At 36.9% G+C, this 20,604-nt stretch overlaps 1 long non-coding RNA gene across 1 annotated transcript; it reads left to right on the top strand.

Moving 5' to 3' along the window:
* Positions 1-15,469: 15,469 nt before the first annotated feature.
* On the top strand, positions 15,470-16,605 carry LOC141365171 (uncharacterized). The gene is made up of 3 exons (XR_012370346.1): positions 15,470-15,581; positions 15,977-16,025; positions 16,418-16,605. It is a non-coding gene; the product is annotated as an uncharacterized lncRNA (long non-coding RNA).
* Positions 16,606-20,604: the final 3,999 nt, after the last annotated feature.

A 20,604-nucleotide genomic window follows, 5' to 3' on the forward strand; every position in this document is an offset into this window, starting at 1 on the left:
ATCCATTAGCTAAGAATTTCTTTAGTAGTGCCAATAGGCTAGGCTACTAAATGTATGGTATAGTATCTACATACACCATGGGAATGATGCTGGTCTATGCTATTTTTTTCAGCAGGGCTCTACAGTATCTGTGGGTCATGTGGCACATAACACCCATCTGTACTCAGCTTCTGATAGATGTGTGCTTTAGAGTAAAGGGATGACACCTGTGAGCTCAGCAGAGCCTAGCCTCACCCTTTAAGCAGCCCTATTATAAAGTGCACTCGGACTGTGTCCTGCTCAAACTACGGATAAATCACAGGGGAACCTGCCAGTGAGAGGTAACTGAACTGAATCTGGGCAAAAGTGCTTATAAAGAGGAAAGAGAGAGTGGATATCAAGGGAGATAAGTGAAAGTCAGTCATTGAATAAACTGTTAGGTTTTGTGTGAGGCTACATTCTGGACCTTTAGGGAAACTGGTATTAGACAGACTTCCAAGGTAGACTTCCAATGGTTCAACTTAAAACAAATTCAATGTTAAAAAAAATCTAATAAGCTTTAAATATCTTAGATATTTAGTTAATGTGTGTATTCCTGCTTCATGAATTGCTAAAAATTGACATTTATAAACATTTACTTTATATCCATGAATTATATGCACTTACTGTGGGATTTCACATAAATGCATTTAAGTTTGCTGAATGTAATACAAACATTGAGTTTCAACACACCATGTTGTAATCACTGTAAAAAAGATTTGTCGTCTACAATATGTTGGGTTTTGAATGCTGGTATGCTGTTGTCCCCAAGGTACTTAGCATCTTATAGGTAAACCAGCAAACCCCTTTGGGCAATAAACTTTATTAGATAAAACATGCTGAATAACAAGTTTACCAGTTTTTTATTTTGTTTTCTGCAGGCAAACGAGCATTAGCTAGATTAGAATCAAACCAGCACTAAACTATCACTAAAATTCATGATGGTCTAATCTCACCATCGGCCTCCAATTACTATACACAAACATGATTTTTAGCTTTTGGACACAGAAAAGAAAGAAGATGGTGGGGTGACAGAAGAAAACACTCCAGAAAGTCATGAATGACAGGATAGAGGGGAAGGAGGAATGAATAACAAAAAGCATGAAGTGATGCTTCAATGAAAGTGAAGCTGTGAACCAGACTGTCAGAGAGACGCAGCTGATGGGACAGAGTAGTAGAAAGTAAAGGAGAGGAAAGGAGCTTGCAGAGCTGTCAGGCTGATAAATGTTGTCTAAAACTTAGCATAGTGTTCCTGCATGCATCCAAACACAAGCTTTTCCAATTTCCTGTGTGACAGCCCAAGCTGTCGTCAATGCGGCAGGAAACAGATTACAGAGACTCTGGAAGGGCTCAGGCAGCGCAGCGTGGCCATTTAATAATCATTATATCTGCAGGAGTCAAAATATTGTTGATAGATTATACAGAAGGGAAACGATTGGTTAGGATGAGAACGAGTGGCCAATAATAAACTGACCCTTGAGGAGTTTGATTGCTTTCACATCTTTTATTCCAACAAACTACTTCAAAAAGCACTTTAAACCTCTTATATATAAATGTGTTGTAAATCCAGTGAATGTGTGTTGCGCCACAAACCATCAAGTTTATGAGCACTGAAATGTCTTATTTATGGTCAAACGGCAAATCAATTATGAATTCTGGACCTCACTTTTACAACATAATCCAACTTTAATACAAGCTACAGAAGTTGTTGTTTACTGGGGTTAGAAGTCAAGCAAAAACAAAAAAGCCTATAAGTCATGCATTCGCTGGTTTTATGAAGTAACCAAGAAAAGAAAGGCACGAATTTTATGAAGGAAGCCAAGTTTAAGTTCTATGAGTATATATAAAAACTCCCGGAGGACAACAATCTACCCCATTCTGGATCAACACACGAATCCATATTAAAGGGCCCCTAGCCCGGGTGTTTTCAGCAATATAAAAATAGTCTCTGGTATCCTCAGGATGTGTCTATAAAGTTTCAGCTCAAAATACACCACAGATCTTTCATTATACAATGTTGAACATGGCCATTTGTGGCTGCAATGAAAAATGCACAGTTTTTGTGTGTCTCTTTAAATGCAAAGAAAGCTTCTGTTCCCCTCCCAGTATGTAAAGTAGGTGGGTAGAGTGTTTACACATGTGCTTTTGACTACATCAAAACGTGTCTCTGACAGAAGGTTGAAATACGAACTCCGAAAGCGGAGTCTGTGAGCAGTTATGGTTGGGGTGTAATCAATGTGACATCACATTGCTAGGGGATCCCCAACAGCCTGTTTTGTAAAGGTGCAATTTGTAAGATATTTGCAGTAAAATGTCCAAAAACCACTAAGCCAGTGTTATATATTTTGTCCAGCTGATTACTATCAATATCTGTAATGTTTTCAACTACTTGTAAATCGTGAGAAAATTGCCATTCAAAACATTGACACGGGGCAGTGCAGTCTCCTTTCAATGACGTTAATATCCATGTGACCCTTTGTAACCCCCTCTACTGGCGTAAAAACCACATGACAACAGTGGTCGAGTTCGAAAAAATTAAATGGCGGCCAAGGAAGCGACTGGAGCACAAATTTAGTGTAAATAAACGTATATTTTCACTTTTTTACACATTTTAATTGCATTTCTAACTAGAAATTAGTATTGTAGTTTTCAAATGTGATTAGTTATCACAAAGGCACTTTCTGTTTATATTTCAAACACGCTGCCTTTGAAGTGTGTCTGAAAGCCTTTCTCTATGCTGCCTTCATGCCTCCGAAGTCATTGCCTCATGAGGCAGCGAGGCAACAAGTCCCTGCCTTGAGTTTTCAGACGCAGCCAGTGTCGTGGACAAATGCTGAACTATGCGTTAGCGCCTGTCTGGCTAAGCGCTTGCCGGACTTATGGATTACTCTTTACCGTCTGCCGCTGGTTGTGTCAGCAAAGACAGCTCCCGTAAGCGTACGGGCCAAACGACGACCCAAGAAGAGTTTGGAACAAAACGAGAGAAAGAATGAGGATCAATTTGGTCTTGCATTATCTGGATGGAGAGAGCTTCGCGACAACATTTAACCAGACAGAGATTCTGATCCTGTGTTTTACGTGATGGGTGAGTTGTTTTGATTCGTAACCCTTCAAAAAACGTATGCTGTTATATTGATCACATGCACATAGGGGGGCCATTCGTATAAAACTTAATTTTCTAATGTATTTTAACTGAAATGTGATGACGTATGCGGTCGAGCAACGCAACTTCCGGAGAACAAACCCGAAAATATGTTCGGGACGTGTCCGGCGGAACTGGCACGAATGGCCACTCTATATGCACATCAAGAGGTATTGTACAGCAATATAAATGGTCATTTTAAGACACTTCACAATAAGATTTGTACTGTCAATATATAATGTGAAAAATCATTGTAGATTGCAAGTTGAAAACGTAATTCTGTGCTGTGTTAACCATCGAATTTGGACTAATACTGTAACATCTATGACTAACAATTTCTTTGAACATCACATATAAACTTACATAATGAAATAAACGATGTCATCAAACGCAACATTTATAAGACTTGATTACCTTATCCATCAACGTGATTTCTCGTTCGCGTCTGATTGATGGCCATTAGCGGTTGAGTTAAAGACTACAAATCCCATAATTCCACGCTGCTTCAGAGCATCATTAAACAATGTCATTTGATGTTATTGTGTTTTGGCGCCATCTAGTGGTAAAAATTCTTCGTATTCCACCTTTAAAGGGGACATTTTACAATAATTTTTTAAGATGTAAAATAAATCTTTGGTGTCCCCAGTGAACGTTTTGGGTGTGTCCTTTAAAATGCAAATGATCTCTGCACTAAGTGGCAGTGCCGTGATTGGACAGTCCAGATTAAGAGGCGGTATTATCCTTTTCTGACATCACAAGGGGCGCCAAATTTTAATTACTTATTTGTTCACATACTTAGAATGGTTTACCGAAACTAAGTTACTGGGTTGATCTTTTACACATTTTCTAGGTTGATAGAAGCAAATGAGACCCAATTATAGCAGGTAAACATGGAACAAGTCTGATTTTCATGATATGTCCCCTTTAAAGGAGATTACACAAAGAAGAATAGATGGACTTGTATAATAACAGGATGTTTCTGAACACACACTAGTGACTCATTTTCTGAAAGAAACACATTTAAAAGTGCATTTTTTTAGGTTAGGGGGCACCCACTTTGCATGACTCAGATTATGCAAATAACATGTATGGTTTTTTTTTCCCATTCATATAAGCAATGCTTTTGGCATTGCTCTTATGCAATTACAATCTTTGTTCATATAATTGTTTGATTTTTGGTGATTTGTTATAAAAATGATTGACTGTAAATGACATTTTGTTTAACATCTCCTGTTGGGTTCCACATGAGAATGTTACACTGTGCCAACATTGTTGTGGATTTGTCGCGTTGCATAAAGCTACATCTAGTATTGACAGAATCGCTGATTGTAATTGGTTATAGTGTCTTTTGTAGCATCCCACCATTCGTGTCTGTGGTAGATAAGGTTTCACACTGGTTTAGAACAAAACGATGGTGAGTACATGACAGAATTTTAGTTTTGAGTAAACTTTTAAGTATGCATGTTTGCTTTATTTTCTCTTACTGTACTGTACTTTGTAGCATCTTAACCCAACGTATTCCTGGGCAGTGGCCCTTGTCGTGAAGCTTCTCTGCAGGGGTTTGAGTTTGCAATCACACACCCACCACCCCCATGGAGCGTAATTGGAGGCCTGTTGGTTTTATAATCATCAGCGGCGGAGGCCAAAAGCGCTTGCTCTCACCTGTGAGTTCATGCAATTTCTGAAATTATACTCTACCTGTGCGCAGCAATCAGAAACTACAGAGCACAGATAACAAGGATCCAGAGAAAATGGGTTGTGAAAGTACAAGAAATGTACAGTAGAGATATTAAAATGAGTATTCGACACATGGCAAAACGCACTTTTGCAATCACATAACACCCATCAATTACCCTTTTATCTTCAGTCTAATCACACTGATGAGAGATATTACAACTTTGCGACTGTGACATTTAATTACAATTTGGTGTGTTAAACTGAATCGAAAATTGGGTGTTTAATGCATTTTGCTACCTGCATCTGTAAGCTTTTTGCTGTAAGTTGTCAAAGAAATAGAACTGTTTCAGTTTGTCCTTCAAAGCAGATGAGGTATTTTTACACTAAAATATTGGGATGTTTGAGAATGTTCAAGCGAGATATAGATGGTCCTTTCATAAAGCTGCTCATCAGCATAAATCCTACAAGGCTGACAATCCAAAAAAATCCTTTTTGCCAGGGCATCTAAATAAAATCTGACATTTTCATTTCAGCAAATTTACTGGCCTTCGCAGGGTTTTAGTATCTTTCGCACACTCGCACACACAAAAATGTAGCTTGACTATGAATACACAACTATGAGCACATTCCACTCATTTTAGTGTTTTGTTTCATTCTTGCAGGAGTGTAAATGAAAATTCTACATTCTGCATCTCAGACTGATTTATTTAGAGAATATCAATATATAGAGCAGGCTGTTTTTGTTTGCGTATAAGTAAAAGAAAAACAATGTTTTTCCTCTGCTCCATCCATATACCAACAAGCAAAACAGACATAACAAACTTAATAGGGCATATAAACAGGTCAAAACAACCTTCTCTTGCTTATCACAGTAATAAATCACAGGTGTTGTGTAAAATCAAAGCCATAGCATAAACATTTAGTTATGTCCTTATTTTCAAAACAATTTTATATAAAGTACTGGCTTTAAAGTTAACATCAAAGAGCATTTGCAAGACCTGTAACCCTGTGATTGGACATAATATTATTACTGTATATTATGACTCAGATGGCCAATGAAAATAATCTACTACACTAAAGTGCACACACTATAATACACTATTACAAAAATACCCAGTATAATACAAGTACAAGGCTTGATTTCAGTTGTTGGGATGAATTATATACTAAAACCAATTATATACTTGGACCCAAAAGAAACAATGTCACTGCGATCCCCTAAAGCCCATTCTGTCGTAGCTAAACATTTGCACCCCAGTGAACTTTGACCAAATATTTTTTGTAAGAATCATTTTAATGACATATACTAAATCCTGGCCTTATTAGGGCATCCACCAGTTTGCCCTAGGTGGAGTTAAATCTGGTGGTGAAACATCTTTTCCTGTTTGCTGCCTTTACAGCTCAGCAAATCAAGACAATCTCCTGAATTCCAATCTGAATGTCAGAATGGGAAAGAAAGGTGATTTAAGCAATTTTGAGCGTGGCATGGTTGTTGGTGCCAGACGGGCCAGTCTGTGTATTTCACCATCTGCTCAGTTACTGGGATTTTCATGCACAACCATTTCTAGGGTTTACAAAGAATGGGGTGAAAAAACATCCAGTATGCGGCAGTCCTTTGGGCGAAAATGCCTTGTTGATGCTAGAGGTCAGAGGAGAATGGGCCGACCGATTCAAGCTGATAGAAGAGTGACTTTGACTGAAATAACCACTCGTTACAACCAAGGTATGCAGCAAAGCATTTGTGAAGCCACAACACGCACAACCTTGAGGGGATGGGCTACAACAGCAGAAGACCCCACCCGGTACCACTCATCTGCACTACAAATAGGGAAAAGAGTAGGGATGTCCGATCCGATCACGTGATTGGAAATCGGCCCCGATCACGTGGTTTCAGACTCGATCGGAATCGGACGTTACCTCCCGATCAGGACTCGGATTCATATGCAGGGTTTAAAATCCATTAAAGTCTCGCTCTGCTCCGCGCCAGTGTACCCGCTGCGCTGGTGCGTGTGAACTGATGAGAAGAGAATAGGCTTGTTCGGCTTCATGCAGCGCCACAAGAACCGGCAGCCGGATGACGTCAAAGTTCCGCGAGAGCGATTTAAAAGCAAACTCCTCCGTATGATTTCGCGGATCACTCTCGCGGTAGTTTGACGTCACCCGGCTGTTGATTGTTGCGGCGCCGCATGAAGTCGAACGAGCCTGTTGACGTGCTTTCATTCATAGGTTCACACTCGTGCGTGCAAGGAACCCACGACAAAACCGGATTTTTACCGCTCATTTAAACGACGCGTTGATCGTTTTTGTCACCATGTGCTCAGACGCAGCTCCGCGTCTCACTCAGAACCTCAAGAACGCGCATTCGCGCAGGATCATTTGACATTAGAGATGAGAGATAGAGAGAGAGGTAAGAATGGTGCCCACGTCGAGAAAACTTAATAGAAGTCTAGAAACAAAGTATTTAAGTATGAATAACCATGTCACTCATCTCATTACAATATGTTAACTGGATAACTGGATACAACTGATTGTATAGTTTAATAAAATATTGTATTTTGATTATACAGATTAATTACGACCTAACTATAGGTATTTTATAACTAACTGCTGACCAGCTTAGGGAATCTCTATGGCTATTTTATAAGATATATTGCTGAATCAGTATGTTGTTTTTCTTGTTAATTTAGTCTTTTTGGTAGCCTATCTTATGCATAAAATTAGTCAAGGAGGTTGATTCTTATAACTTCCTTCCATGTTTGATCAATTGTGCATAATGACATGTGCAACAAATGCATATAGGGTGTCAGACTCATAGATTTGCATAATTTAAAGTTCAGGTTTTAAAGTTTGGGTCAACATGTGGCACAGCTTTAAAACTGAAACTTATAAAATCCTATCAGAGGTCCAAAATGTCATTGAATCACACCAGTGGCTTTGCTGTCATCAGGATTAAACATGTTACCCCTCGAAGCCTCCATCCCAACAGAGCATCCCCACAAAACAAATCCCAATTTAACCCCTGGCCTGTACATATACTATATATATATTCTCATTATTATTTAACACATCTGTAGTTATGCGCTGGCACAGAGTTAGACTCTTTTGACTCCACACAGAAACAGCAATGCGTGCGGCATGACATAAGGAACATCCTGGTTCTGTTTTTTCGCTCTTATTTATTCTTTTTTTATGTATTATAGAAGTATCGGATCGGGACTCGGTATCGGCAGATACTCAAAATCAAATGACTCGGACTCGGACTCGAGGGCAAAAAAACCTGATCGGGACATCCCTAGAAAAGAGGCTACAATTTGCACCAAAATTGGATAGTTGAAGACTGGAAAAATGTTGCCTGGTCTGATGAGTCTCAATTTCTGTTGAGACATTTAGATGGTACAGTCAGAATTTGTTGTAAACAGAACGTGAACATGGATCCATCATCCCTTTCCACTGTGCAGGCTGGTGGTGGTGGTGTAATGGTGTGGGGAATGTTTTCTTGGCACATTTAGGCCCCTTAGTGCCAATTGGGCATCGTTTAAATGCCATGGCCTACCTGAGCATTGTTTCTGACCATGTCCATCCCTTTATGGCCACCATGTACCCATCCTCTGATGGCTACTTCCAGCAGGATAATGCACCATGTCACAAAGCTCAAATTATTTCAAATTGGTTTCTTGAACATGACAATGAGTTCACTGTACTAAAATGGCCCCCACAGTCACCAGATCTCAACCCAATAGATCATCTTTGGGATGTGGTGGAACGGGAGCTTCGTGCCCTGGATATGCATTCCACAAATTTCCATCAACTGCAAGATGCTATCCTATTAATATGGGCCAACATTTCTAAAGAATGCTTTCAGCACCTTGTTGAATCAATGCCACGTAGAATTAAGGCAGTTCTGAAGGCGAAAGGCGTCAAACACAGTATGGTGTTCCTAATAATCCTTTAGGTGAATGTATAAATAATGGAAAAGATTCTGTCTCATACAGTATGAAGTATTACATCAGATAATGTCATTTCATTTGTTGGTAGGTTCACATAAAAACATTGACGTCCAAAATGGAGGCGAAAGATCTATGGGAGATATAATACTTTGTGCATGGATATTAAATTAAATCTGCTTTAATTTGTCATGCTTGAAGTCAATAAGACTGATCGTACAGATCTGTCTGTTCCTAATTTATCATAACAATTTTAAGCTCTATAGATATGAATTAGGCCAATTAACAAAAGACAGGCAACTTCTGTTACAGAGACAGAGAGAACAAAGCACAACAGAAACAAATTACAGAGGAAAAGAGGGGGAGGATAAAGAGAAGAGGGAAGAGCTGCCAGGAAATGAAGGAGAAAGTGAACATAGAGAGGAATAGGAACAGACGTGCAGTAGACAGGTGGGAGAGAGGTGACCCTCATGCACAGTGAATGAAAGAGCAGGCCATTAGACTAACAGAAGATTTAAAATGACAGCAAGCGGTGCACAAATAAATAAAATGGGGGAGAAGCGGTGACCCTGTTGTAAGCAAAGGACTTTTGTGTTTTTCTATTCTAAAGTAATGTCATTTTCTATACCCTAACCTTTCCATGTCCTTCATTTTTGGTGATGAATGTTGGTTTGTGTAAGCAGGGTCTAAAAGTAACTTTTTGCCTCACCTCCCAATGGCTGGTGACTGACCATAAATAATTTCTACCATGAAGTAACATTATTCAATTCAAATTCATTTGAATTATCAACTAACATTAACTAAGATTAAAATATATTAATTGTAAATCCATGCTAGCTAGGTTGATATGCCTTTCAGTCACTCTTTTGTCTGTATTCACATAGAAGCCAGTCTCTTTAGTTTATCGTCATTGAAACGCAGAGGACTGTTATTAGTTTGTAATGTTTGAGCATCATGTTTTCGTATTGGTGAAGTTCGCATTTCTGCAGCCCTGCACAGAGCGGATTATGGCGTCAAAGTACCAAGAGATTAATTCATAAGCACTGTTCTCGACTCGTTTAGAATTTATAATAATGCCGCTGGTCAACTGGCAATTGACACAGTTTCATATAAAGTACTTGGCAACATTTGTTGAGTATAAATTTTAGGCCCGGTTTGTAAGTACAGGACTTGTGCAGTAGATGCGCACTAAAGCAAAAATTTTTAGTTAGCAATTACTTTGAAGATATACAGTAGGCCTACACAGTTTGCATTCAGCCATTAATAATTATACAATAGAGTGAAATGAGTTTAGCTGGTCATGTGATCTAACAGTAATGTGTTGGCTCCCAAATAATAGCTTTTAGCGGTTTAGCATTCTTTATCTTATTTAAGTGTTCTTAATTTTGAAGTGAACGTCAAGTTTTCCATACTCGAAATGTGACCTCTGTACACCCCTGTACCACATGCTCATACTGTCTTCTACACTCACTTCCTGTTGGTGTTTATTTAAACAATGCCCTGCGTCCAAAACGGCATACCGTCACAGCACGTACTGATAGATGAAGTACCTACTTATCAACAGTTAAAATAGTACGTTCTATATAGTATGAATTGGGTAGTGTGAATGAAATTCAGATGTAATCCCCCATGTTGATACATCAGTGACACACACACAATTTACGTCAGTGTCCCAATTCGAAGGTTGCGACCTTCAAAGGACATATTCTTCTTCTTCTTCCTTTATTTCTTTATGCCATTCCATTCCAGCATCTACGGCTATATCCATGGCGAGAACCAGTTAATCCCTACACAAGTTTTATTCAGACAGGTTGATCCATACACAGGTTAGAGGAGGGACAATTTGGCATCTCCAATTTGCCTAACTTGCATGTATTTTGCCTGTTGGAGGAAACCAGAGTACCATGAGTACAAAGGACGTATTCTAAGACTGCGAATGCATCACAGCAGCGCGACTGAATGCTGGTAAGGCTGTCCCGATTTACTGCTACTTAAAATTAACCTTTAAAATACGTCTTTATTTCTCCGCGCTGCCAAGGAACGAATGGATCCTTCACAGCCTAGGCTATCCCAAGATTCTTTGCGCGCCTGTAACGGCTGAATGTAACAGCTGGATATTTTAAAATAAAAGTGTTTATTTAGCAGAATAAACTTTCTTGTCACTGTTTTAAAATTATAAGTTATGTTTTGCACTAATATAAATCTGTGTATGTTACATATATTTCTGAGGTTGATTCATTTGATATACTGTTGATTAGTTTAATGTACATCAACGTGTTGATTTTTCTGGTTTTATATTTATTCTAATAAGTCAGAAATGTCTCTCCACTGTGTCCCGCTGACAGGCACGGCGTGTGCGCACAGCAGGTGATGTAACTTATGGATCCTCCGAAGGCTATACCATCTCATTTCAGTTCTCTCCAAAGAACGAGTACTCGCTTTGGAGGACGAGCCTTTTGAAGGAACCATCCTTCGAATTGGGACACAGCTTTGTGAGATCAGTGTTTCCCAACCAGGGGGCCAGGGCCCACAGGGGGGCTGCAGCATATTTCCAAGGGGGCCTCAAGATGACTTAAAATTATTAAAATTATAAAATTATTACAATTATTAAACAAGCAATAAAATAAGCTAAAACAAGGAAAAATTCAAGATGTTTCTTAACATCTGTCTAGTCATTCTAAGCTCTAGTTAATTTTATTTGGAAAAAAATCAGTGAGTGGGGGGCCTTTAAAGGGATAGTTTACTTTAAATGAAAATTCTGTCATCATTTACTCATCCTTATGTTGTTCTAAACCTGTATGAATTTCTTTATTCTGATGAACACAAAATAAGATATGTTGAGAAATGATGGTAAACACACAGCAGAGAATAGACTTCCATGGTAGGAAAAATAGTTTGGAAGTATTGTGATAAATGATGAAGAAAATATGTTGATAAATGATGGTAAGCACACAGTTGACAGTACCCATTAAATTCCATCATATTTTTTTTATTCTACTATGGAAGTCTATGGTCACTCTCTGCTGTGTGTTTACCATCATTTCTCAAAATATCTTCTTTTGTGTTCATCAGAAAAAGAAATGCATACAGGTTTAGAACAACATGAGGATAAGTAAATGATGACAGAATTTTCCTTATTAAAGTTAACTATCCCTTTAAATATTGCTGTGGTCAACTAGGGGGCCTTGAAGTGAAAAAGGTTGGGAACCACTGACTTAGATGCTGTTAGAAAAGCAACATTTAAGCACAAAGAGTGCACAAACAGTTTCCTATATGTATTTACATCTGAATAGTTACCACTTTCCAACGTTTTTGAATATGATGACACCTATCCTACTTCTTCATTGGGTGACTCCTCTTCCCTGGGCTTAACTAGTAGGTCATCTGGGTATTTTTCCCACTGTTTTCCGAATGCTATGAAATCGGACATACTGTACTGCTTGCCTTGCTAATTGGTTTTCGCCTATATAGTAGGAAAGTAGGTGGTTTAGGACACAGCAATGCTCTCTCCATGTTCTGATTGGGAAGTATTGTCAGTTTATCTGTGTTCCTTGTTATGACCATTGTGCCTGTTTTACCGGATTACTGTCTTTTGGATTACCCTTTGTCTTGTTGCCTGGTTGGACTGTCTTTTGTTAACCTGATTTAGTCTATCTGCCTGTTCAACGACTCTGTTGTATTCCCTAATGATTTTGATTGTTTACCATTTCACCCCACTTTCATGTCCCGCCTATTACACAGTTGTTTCCAAAATGTTTCCCACACACAGATCAGATTTCATATACTTCAATGTTCATCAATGATTTGGTTCAAAATAAGGCACAGTATGATGTCTGGTGTTGCTGTTTTTTTTTTAAGTGTAAAAGATTACTGCATGAAGACAAAAGAAATGAGACGGTGTAGAGGAAGACCGAAAGGAAGAGTGGAATGGCAGGATGAAGTGTGTGTGAAAGAGAGGGAGAGAATTACATTTAATTTATGATATTTCACTGTGTGAATCAGTCTGATCCAGAATGTGGTTAAGCCTGGACCAGACCAATATCACATCTCAGCGTTTACCTCCACCCACTGAAACTCTTCATCTCGTATCATTCTCTCCCTACTGTTATGTGCAGTTAAGAATCATAAAGAGAGATTGTTTCCACTTCTCCTGTATCATTTTAACTCCCAGCCCACTTCCTCATTTCCCCTTATTCAATTCATCTCTCTCTCTCTCTCTCTCTCTCTCTTTTTATACTGGGAGGGAGCCAGCCAAAGTTAGAGCTGGTGAAAAAAGTGCTTTCAACCTATCATACTTCCATTATTCAAGCTTGCATTCAGGGGTTATTACGTTTCATGAATTATGAATGAAGTTAAATAATTTAGTGCTTCATAAAAATGGTTCTGCATTAACACTGAACACAATTAGCTAAGCTAGCGCTAAACGAGGCGGAGCAAAGATCCCACAACAGCCACACAAAGATTACATGAATGTGTGCGTGTGAATGAATATTTATAACAATATATATTTATGCAGTACATATTTATAGCCATTTTTGAGCGTGAAAGAGTATTTTTGTTGGCATTTGTGTGAAAGAAAATACATGTTGGGAAAAATGTGCAAATCTGAACATGACAGTTAAATTTGCATAAGTGAATTAAAAGTGATTTGCTTATTTATTTTTCTTAATATAGTCCAATTGATAATCCCCGCAATGAAACCTTTATTAGTTATTCAGTGCATTCATCAACCAACTGCATAAATATTTATGCATTTTTCAGAACTATCATTTTTGCATTGCAATACATTAGGCCATTATTCTGATAAATGTCTACATGTCATGTCTTAATAAATGCACATTTTACTGCATCTCAGTCTTTAATTGTTGATCCACAGTAAACAATGCTAATATGAACCCATTAAATGCATGGGGGTGTAATTTATGTACCATGTGTAGGAGTTTGCAACTAAAAGGATGCACAAATAGCCACTTTTATACACACAGAAGTGATATTACTGTAGGTTATTGGGTATTTAGCTTAGTGACCAGAAATGTTCCCCCTGTCAGGACTGTGTGCCCGTAATGTATAATTCATTAATTCAATTGGCCCGTTTAATAGCTAGTTGTTTGCCTAATGTGAAGTCATATTATGAGCATTGTCTTTTGTGTATTAATACACCAGTCTGGGAAACATAATGACATAATGAATCATCGTTGTAATGAAATTGTGGGGCTTTTGAATAATTTGCACGCACCTTAAGCGTACTGTACGGAGCATTAATCTAGCATGTTAACTTGGCAAACTCGTATGCAAGCAATGCAGCAGGGAATGATTTACAGCTCTTGCCAGGTCATCCATTCCTAACAGAGTTTAAAAACTGCTAAGTAAAGGGGTTTTCAGGCTTTTATTGCAGGTGGGCATCTTAGCATATTGGAAACATTTATAAGAACTATTGATCATCACAGAATAAACCTATAATTCAGGAAATGTGCTGTGAAAACAAGTCTTAATGTATTATTCTTTTTTTATTATTCTTCTGATGTAAATGAATTAATGTATAATGTAACAAATATAATTATGGAGTTAAGGATATTTAGAGATTGTTACTGGGAAACAAGACAAAGATGCTGCAGTATTTTTTTTATCAAATCAACATATATTTTCACGTAACTTGAAAAACCAAGTTGTTGTAACTTCATGCTGCATATTTTTTTTACAGTGTGGTTAAACAAAGTTGAGTGTCAAGTATTGCTTTGAATTAAAAGCACCTGCTTACATGCTCAGAGAAAGAAGTTCAAGCTGTCACTGGGGTGGTACCCTTTTAAAAAATTTATTTTTATACCTAAAGTGTGCATATTAGTGCCTCAAAGGTACAGTACATATTGGTACACAATGCATACATTCAGTGGGTAAAATAACCCTGGTGAAAAACAAATATACTTTATTGTATTTCAAGTATATTTAACTTTGCAATAGTACATTACAAATATACTTACAAAGTAATGTACTTTCTTTAAACATATTTAAAGTATGCTTACAACATATTTGCGCGTATTTTTTACAATTAAACTTTTAACATACTTCAAAATAATTATACTTTAGTATATTTTCTAAAAGTATACTTTAGAAAAATATACTTAAATTTAAAGTTTTGTGCAATTTTTAAAGTATACTAAATTTAAACTTATTTTAAAATGTATTTTAGGTATACTTTATCGGTATGCTTAAAGTTATCATTATAATAATGCACTGACAGTATACTTCTAAAATACATTATTTAGTATTCTTTAGAAACAGTATATTTTAAGCACATTTTGAAAGTATATGGGGTGTACAAATGTAAATTATTTTATGGAGAAATAACGTGGGCTTAAAATTATGAGAGAGCATGTTCTGTTACATTTTATATTGTAGATGTATACATTTGTAATATACTATTAACATAATAAGGTACACTTTAACTTCACTATAATCAAGCATTGGATAAACCAATGAACTGTGTTTTACCACAAAATAACCATGGTTTTGCTAATAATAATCAATACACCAAAAAAAAACATGGTTACTAAACTTTTACCACAAAAAAAAAACATTCATTTTCGTAAGGGGAATATGTGTTTGTTTTTTTGTAGTTTTTGAGTCAATTGCATACCGCTTTTAGCTGTACACATTAATTAACTTAAACAGTTTTTGTAAATGCATTTCAGAGAAAAGTGAATTCTGAGATTTGAATAATGCATCTGACGTGTGGGATGACGTCACGACGCACGTATTTTGATTTTAACCAGTCGTTCAAGACAGACGGATTCAGTCCCAAGGTACGTTAAAATATCTTAAAATTAATATATTTGATTATCGTTTGACCATTCTGAAGTTTATCAGTAGACTATCATATTTCGAATGCGAAATGTTGTCAATAACGCGGTGTCTAACTCGCTATTAGTGATAAGCTGCTGTGTAGCTTAGCTTAGCTTATAGCTAATGTTTAAGGTTTGAAAGATAGCACTGTTAGCCAGTTATATCGAATTAGTACACCCGATTGTTTTGTTAAATATATGTATTGGTGTGTATGTATATGTTAATGAAAAAAGGTAGCGTCAGAACATCTGTTTTTTAATGTAGCGTGAAAGTTAACCATTTGTTGACTGTTTAGAGGTTGTAAGGCTTTTACCTAACTGTATTTAGTATTAATGATGCTGCATTCTTTCCTCAGAAGCTAAAGTTTTTCAAAGACATTTGTAGGGAGGACTTTGCAGCTAATGGTAAGTCATTTTAAACTCTTAAGATATAATAATTCATTCGTAGTATTAAATCAAGCTTCAGTTTAGATAACGTTACATATTGAGGCGGTTTCCCGGACAGGGATTAGACTAGTCCTAGACTAAAATAAATGTAAGAGCTGTCCAAACTGAAAACAACTTGCACTGACATATCTTAAAATACACCAGTGTCCTTTGTTTTGCCTCAAAATGCACACAGGTAATGTTTTTATTAAGGCATGTTTTTTTAAACTAGTTATATTTCTTAATTAAACTAGGGCCTAGTCCTGTTTTAAGCTGATCCCTTTACAGGAAACCACCCAATTGTCTGCTTGTTGCATTTTCTTTCTGACAAGTTTTACATTTAAATTTAATACAATAAAATCTTTCTTTAGGAGCTGAAGTATTTTATGTAAGGAGGATTTTGCAGCCCATATAGGCAAGTCATTATAATGAAAACTCTTAGGGGTGGTTTCCCGGACAGGGATTAGCTTTATCCAGGACTAGACCTTAGTTTAATTAGGATAGTTTTAACAAACATGCCTTACTAAAAACATTACTTATGTGCATTACGATGTAAAACAAAGGGAACTGATGTATTTTAAGTTTTTTCAGAGCAAGTTGTTTTCAGTTTGGACAGCTCTTACATTTATTTTAGTCTAGGACTAGTCTAATTCCTGTCTGGGAAACCGCCCCTTAATATATATGATGACATTTTAGTCAAGCTCTAGTTTAGGTAAAAATATATCTGCTATACAATCTCTGCCAGTAAACTATAGATTTAATACAGTAAGTCTTAAATAAATGTAATGTTTTAATATTAAACACTTTTTAATTGAGCTTATTGTCTATCTTTTTCAGATTTCCTAAGGCTGAACCAAAACCTGCCAGACTAAAGTTAACTTGGGAGAGAAAGACGTTGTAAACTTAATCGTCTTGACATTCTTCAATGAGTAATTGTTCAATTTTTAGGCAAATACTGTACACTTTGAATGCTGTGAATAAAACTATATTTTAAATATATTTAAAATGAATTGTTTTTGACTGTTTTAATCAGCTTTTATTTATTTGGAAAAAATTATTTTGGTTATGTTACCAGCAAGTAATCTATTCCCAAAATAGCACTCTTTAAGTTAACTAATTATTAACGCACTTGAAGTATACTCATTACTAATCTAGCTGCAGGTATGTAAAAGTATACAAAATGTAATGTACTTGGCATATTCATTTTTCACCAGGGCAGTTTTTAGAATTTTGGATTGGCCAAAAATATATAGAATGTATGCAAACAGTCTATTTAAGGTATACTGATTGTATGTTTGCAAGACACTCATAATACATTTGTAATGTACTCCTAACATAAATAAAACACACTCTAAATCCACTTATCAAGCATGAATTTAGCACAAAAACAGTCATGTACTTAAATTGTACTAAATACACTTAAAGTTGTTCCACTTTAGCACACAAAAGTACACTAAATACACTTAAAGTTGTACTTTGTTACAATTAATATACAACTAAAATATATTAAGTACAAAATTAATTGTTCCAAAATAGCACTCTTTAAATACACTAACCAATAGCACACTTTAAGTATACTGGTCATTAGTGTGACTGCAAGTATACTTAAGTATATCAAAATTAAATATATTTAGCATACTATTTTTTCACCAGGGAAGTATTTGAGACATCAGCATTTTTATCAGTAAGGGGATTTCTAAGTGGGCTATTGACACAAAAATTTACACCAGATGTAGCCATCAAGCCAAATATTGAATTCATACTAAGAAATCAGAACATTTAAGTATACAAGTTGAGTCATAATAAACAAAGTGAAATGACACAGGGAATAAGTATTGAACACACTTTATTTAATCCTTTGTAGAAAAGCCTTTGTTGGTGATTACAGCTTCTAGACACCTCTTGTATGGAGAGACCAGTGGTCTGCATTGCTCAAGAGTGATTCTGGCCCATTCTTCCACACAACTGGTCTTTAAATCTTGAATGTTCCTTGGGCCTCTTTTATGAACTTTGATCTTCAGTTCTCTCCATAGATTTTCTGGGCCATTCAAGCAACTTGATTTTCCTTCTTTGAAACCACTTGATTGTTTCCTTAGCCTTGTGTTTAGGATCACTGTCTTGCTGAAATGTCCACCCTCTTTTCATTTTCAGCTTCAAATGGTAGCAGATTTTTATCCAGAATGTCTCGGTACATTTCTCCATTCATCCTGCCTTCATATGAAGTCTGCCAATACCCCTTGCTGAAAAGCAGGCCCAAACCATGATACTTCCACCCCCAAACTTAACTGTTGGTATGGTGTGCTTGGGGTGGTGGGCAGTGCCATTTTTTCTCCAAACATGGTGTGTAGAATGACTGCCAAAAAGTTTAATTTTGCTTTTATCTGACCATACTATAGTCTCCCAATAATCCACAGGCTTCTCCAAATGCTCATTCGCAAACTTTAATCGAGCCTCAACATGCTTTTTGTTTAACAATAGAGTCTTGCGTGGTGAGTGTGCATGGCGGTTCAGTGCATTGCTTATAGTTTTCTTTGAAACAACAGTACCTGCTGATGCCAGGTCTTCCTGAAGTTTGCCCGAGTGGTTCTTGGCTCTTGGAGAACTCTCCTGATTATTCTTTGTACTCCTCGGACAGGGATTTTAAATGGAGCACCTGATCGTGGCAGGTTTATGGTGAAGTGATGCTCTTTCAAATTCCATATAATGGCCTCCACAGTGCTCACAGGAACATTCAGCATTCTGGAAAAAAAAATGTGCCTATAACCATTCCCATCAAAATGCTTTTCAATGATAAGATTGTGAAGATCTTGAGAGAGTTTTTTGCTTTTACCCATTATTTCCTGTGTGCCTCCTGGGTAATGAGAAGCCTTAGGCCATCAATTAGGACTAAAGCAGCTGATATCAATTAGTACTGATAGGGGTCAGGGTTTTTCTCAATACTGACAGATTTCAGGTGATCTCCTGGATTCCTATGCCATTTTGCACATTGTTCTCTTCATGTGCTCAATACTTATTCCCTGTGTCATTTCACTTTATTTATTATGACTCAACTTATATACTTAAATGTTCTCATTTCTTTGTATGAATTTAAAATTTGTCTTGATGGCTACATCTGGTGGAAATTGTATGTCAACAGCCCACTTAGAAATCCCCATACTGATAAAAATGCTGATGTGTCAAATACTTATTTTCCCTGCTCGATCTGTACCTATATGGTACATATTAGGGGCTTTTTAAAGGGTACTGGCTGAGTGACAACTTTTCTTCCAACACAGAAGGTAACTTAAAGTGTTTGTGTTTACCTTTTACTTATTCACTACATTAATGAAATAGTGAGCTTTTAATTTTCATTTTTAATTTGCATTTGCCTGACACACAAAAAACAGACAGATGAACGCGTTTATATGTAAGACAGATAAACATTAGAGATTAATAGCACATTAAGACCAAATAAAATAGAGGGATGAATTGTATTTCTGCGAGAGAGAGAGATAGAAAAAAGTGAGAGAGAAAGAAGTGATGCATATTCTCTGATAGATTTCTCCAGTCATTTCCATTCATCTGAGAAACACAAACAAGGTGCCAAAAGAAAACATACAGTCATCAAGCATGTCGGTATAGAGACACACTTCATCTCACATGAGGAGTCTTCATTCACTCCATTACACAAACACCCTGTGGCGTGACAGAGTTGAGTAGTGTGTCAATAGAGCAGCAGCACATGTGTCCCTGTATATCTGATGTTGGAGGTCTTTTCTCTTTTGAGTGATTCTGTTGTAATAACTGCTATGAAGTAGCAATCTTTAAAAGTAACCCCTAAAGTAGTAAAGACCTTCTCATTGTCCTACTTTCCTTAACCATTCACAGGCCATAAAACCAATTAAAATTTAAATGCATGACTGTTTTGTTATGTCTGTAAAGACGACTCGTACTGAATTTTAACTTAAACTTTATTGTTGTCATCAGCTTGCTTCACATCACTGAACTCAATGAAAACACTCACCGTCACTTCCGTTTTAAAACTATTAAAGTGACCGGTGCTCATTTATCTTATGAATGTAATAAACACATTACATTAGCTAAACATCATATTATTATTGCAACTGAACACATAACATGTTTTACCAATCATTATTACATATTCAGATCTTTAGTGACCCGGATTGTTATTTATTTACCACCCAACCCAATTTGAATGATGGAACAACACTATAGAGACAGAGCGCAGCGCGTCATAACCTGAAAACTACGCCCACCGAGGGGGAAAACCCATCCGTCTCCGTTGACTTTGTATTGTGTGGGGCTGCCTCCTTGTCATTTCTGGCTTATAACAAAAAACAGAATAATGCCTAAAAGCTGCTGTGTGACAATATGTACAGCTAACAAGCCAAAAAACCCAGAAATAAGTTTTAATAAGCTGTCGACCCCAAAAAAACGGGCATTTAAAGACACAAAAATGGAAACAGGTAACTTTTCATAGTACTACTATTATAGAACTGCGTCCACTAGGGGGAAACGTAGTTGCCGATCCACTTTTTTCTCCTTTAAGGCTGGGTTT

This window comes from Misgurnus anguillicaudatus, chromosome 7 (genome assembly GCF_027580225.2).
Source record: "Misgurnus anguillicaudatus chromosome 7, ASM2758022v2, whole genome shotgun sequence".
Classification (NCBI taxonomy): Eukaryota; Metazoa; Chordata; class Actinopteri; order Cypriniformes; family Cobitidae; genus Misgurnus; species Misgurnus anguillicaudatus.